This window comes from Cucurbita maxima, unplaced genomic scaffold (assembly GCF_002738345.1).
Source record: "Cucurbita maxima cultivar Rimu unplaced genomic scaffold, Cmax_1.0 Cma_Scf00098, whole genome shotgun sequence".
NCBI lineage: Eukaryota > Viridiplantae > Streptophyta > Magnoliopsida > Cucurbitales > Cucurbitaceae > Cucurbita > Cucurbita maxima.
The window spans coordinates 70,674-74,731 of NW_019272114.1; the positions used below are offsets into that span (position 1 = coordinate 70,674).

General features: G+C 35.1%; 1 non-coding gene across 1 annotated transcript; it reads left to right on the forward strand.

Annotated features, from left to right (window-relative positions):
- Positions 1 to 3,058: 3,058 nt before the first annotated feature.
- On the forward strand, positions 3,059 to 3,131 carry TRNAA-AGC. The gene has a single exon. It is a non-coding gene; the product is annotated as a tRNA-Ala (tRNA).
- The last annotated feature ends 927 nt before the right edge of the window (positions 3,132 to 4,058 follow it).

Genomic DNA, 4,058 nt, shown 5'->3' on the forward strand with positions numbered 1-4,058 from the left:
CATTTGGTTTAGTGGTGTGATTCTCATTTGGGAAATGCCCCTATGTCTAAATCTTTTCTTACCAAAGGACTTCATATTCGACATCAACCTAACTTCATATTCGACATTTTATACTTACCATCATGCTCTTAATACTCATAGTCTTTCTTAACATCTCATCCCTAGGCTTTATTCTCCAAGACACATTATTTTATACTTACCTTCACGCTCTTAGTACTCATAGTCTTTCTTAACATCCCATCCCAAGGCTTTATTCTCCAAGACACATCATTTTATGCTTACCATTGTTAAGGATATTTAGTAATAAATTATAGTTTACCATATATATTATATTTGATGTTTTATTATAAGGCAAATATCTAATATTTGCCTTATTATCATAGGTATCTTTCCATTTATTGTGATTTCCATTTATTACTATTTCCATATCCGTGTAATTTATTTGATTATAAATAAGATAACTTTCACACCATTTAGGTGTGGTGGATTAATCAAACATTCACATGGTATCAGAGCCCTTTCGGTTTAACAACCCTGATCCTTTCTTTTCAATGGCTTTTGAATCCTCTAATCTTCTTCTCCACCACCCCTGCTGGTTTTGACGCCGCAGGGGCAGTCTTCATGGCTGCCGTAGTCGAAGCCGATTTCACTCTTTGGCTCCACCCTATTGACCTCCAAATCACCTTTCGTCATACTCTGTACATACAACCTCACCTTTTCCAACCACATCGGTTTTCCCCTGGGCCAATATAGTCTCTCTCATTTTCTTCCCAATCAACCTTCATCCTTCACATAAACCCTAACCTAAACCTATCAACCTTTTGCAGAGATTTACCTTCGGAATCTGGGTGCCGCACTGGCCTATTCGCCAACCAAGTTGCCGCCGCCCTTCCTGCCAAAATTGGCTTCTTCGCCCGATGAGGCGACTCTTCCGACTACTCTTCTCGCCAAAATTAGCTCCTTCGCCCAATGTGGCGACTCTTCCGGCTTCAACATTGTTTTTGTCCCTTGCTCTAGGTTTCCCCTTCTACTTCTTGGGGTTAGAAATATTCTCACCAGAGCCAAGGCAGCATCATCGTTAAGCGACAATCCCTCTTCATGGGTTAGACATATTCTCGCCGAAGCTAAGGCAGCATCGTCGCTGAGCGGCGATCCCTCTGCAATTTTTGATGGCCAAGAACCGGATTGTTAGCATCTTCATGAAAAGTGTTTCTCAACCTCTTTGAATTTTTCAGATTCAAGCTTCACGTTCGTTTAAATCCGACGCTTAGCTTGCGGTGGGGTGTTAAGGATATTTAGTAATAAATTATAGTTTACCATATATATTATATTTGATATTTTATTATAAGGCAAATATCTAATATTTGCGTTATTATCATAGGAATCTTTCGATTTATTGTTATTTCCATTTATTACTATTTTCATATTCTTGTAATTTATTTGATTATAAATAAGATAACTTTCACACCATTTAGGTGTGGTGGATTAATCAAACATTCACAACCATCATGCTCTTAATACTCATAGTCTTTCTTAACATCCCATCCCAAGGCTTTATTCTCCCAGACACATTCTACATCTAAGGACTTCATGTGTTTCCTGCAATACAACAAAATACGACCTTAATACATAGGCCTAAGGCTTCATACATACGTTTCAAGTGGTAAAACAAGGGCATTTGGTCTAGTGGTATGATTCTTGCTTTGGGTGTGAGAGGTCTCGAGTTTGATTCTCAAAATGCCCCTTCATGAGATTGTAGTACGAATTGTGGGGGTGTAGCTCAGATAGTAAAGCGCTCACTTCTGTTGTGGAAAGTTACGGGGTTGATACCTTGCATCTCTAAAATGAATCAATCACTAAATATATTATTTATTTTCAATTTTTTCTTATTTACGACATAATTAGCCGGGATAGTTTTTCATGTCACTATTTTGAAAATTACTTCTTTTCAATTTTTCCTTATTCATGACATGTTGAGTAGCGATATTTGTTCATTTTCACTATTATTGATGATGGAAAATTTAGGGTTTTGTGATGCAAGAATTGTAGGGATGTAGCTTCGCTTAGCATGCGAGAGGTACGACTTAGCATACGAGAGGTACCGGGATCGATACCTCGCATCTAGGAGCATTTAGGGTGTTCATTTCCCATGTGGAAAGTATGGGGATCAATACCTTGCATCTTCAATTGAAACGATTACTAAATATATTATTTATGTTCAATTTTTTCTTATATTTTCAATTTTTTTCTTATTTAGGACATAATGAGCTGGGATAGTTTTTCATTTTCACTATTACTGATGACGAGATGCTTAGGACTTTATGATGTAAGAATTGTGGGGATACAACTTAGATGGTAGAGCACTTGCTTTGCATGCAAGAGATATGGGGATCGAAACCCGGCATTTCTACATTTTCTTCATTTTCACTATTATCGATGATGGGAAATTTAGGGTTCTATGATGTACTATTTTATTTCTATTCAATTTTTTCTTATTTATGACATAATGAGTAGCGATATTTTTTCATTTTCACTATTATTCATGACGAGACATTTATGTTTTTGTGACGTAAAAATCATGAAGGAGACATTTATGTTTTTGTAACGTAAAAATTGTGAAGATGTAGCTTAGACGGTAGAGCGCTCGCTTTGCATGCGAGTTGTACGAAGATTGATAACCTGCATCTCCAAAAGAAAGTATTTAATTTGTTATAATATTTTTTCATTTTCACAATTATGGATGCCCCCCATCACCAAAACTTACTATTTGTTATTAAATTTTGATATTCTTTTATTTTCACTATTATTGATGATGGGACATTTAGGGTTTTAAGAGATAAGAATCATGGGGATGTAGCTCAAATGGTAGAGCGCTCGCTTTGCATGTGAGAGGTATAGGGATCGATACCCTGTATCTCCAAAAATAAGACTATCTATTATGAAATAATATTGTTTCTTTTCAATTTTTCCTTATTCATGACCTGTTGTGTAGCAATATTTCTTCATTTTCACTATTATTGATGACGCAAAATTTAGGGTTTTGTGATGCAAAAATTGTGGGGATGTAGCTCAGATGGTAGAGCGCTCGCTTAGCATGTGAGAGGTACGGGGATCGATACCCTGCATCTCCAAAAGAAAGAAATTATTTTTTTAAGTATGAGTTAATTTAACATGTTATGTATAAGGTGGGTAAGAGAGAAAAAGAAAACATACTTATATAAGGATTATTATATCATTATGGCTATGCCATTTTTATAGATAAAAGAGAGTAATGTCCCACAAGCACATATAGAGAGAGGACTTATTGTAAGTAAAGAAAGAAATCTAGTAGATATACTGCTACTTGTGGAGAGAGAATTTGATGACTTCCTCAAAGAAAACAATTCAACAACCAAATGTATATTCTTCCATCTTAATCTTAAGAAACAAAAAATTATGGCAATTAAAACTATAATGATGGTGCTCTTTTAATATCATTTTATCTTTTCCACTTTCAATAGGCATGCCTACCCAAATCCTAACTTTCGATATTTGCTTTACTTGTGTACTCACGATATGTGTCTCAAATGGAACTATCAAACTAAAACTTAGACTATTTTCTTCCCAATAAAACTTACACTATTTTCTTCTCAATACAGTAATTGCCGCAAACCCTATGTAAATAATTTAACAGCGGTCTAGATCTAAAAGATATAATAATGATTATTGCTCATGGATTTTATTTACAAAGAAAATAAATGAAATAATGATGATACATTACATAAAAAAACTTAATATGTAGCCCATAATAAGGACAGTTGGTTTAGTGGAATGATTTTTCTTTTGGGTGCAAGAGGTTTCGAGTTCGATTCTCGGAATGCCCCTCCGAAAGAAAAAAAGCACTAAAATAATTATCAGGCCTAACCCAAAGGAATTTGTGGCAAATGCATGCACATAAATCCTCTATAAAGGAGAGGTCTCAAGTATATTGTATCAAAATGAATTATGCAAGAAGAAGTTTCAAAGAGCCACACACACTGAAAAAAAAATTCTCCTTTTCTATCATATAGAATTGTCAT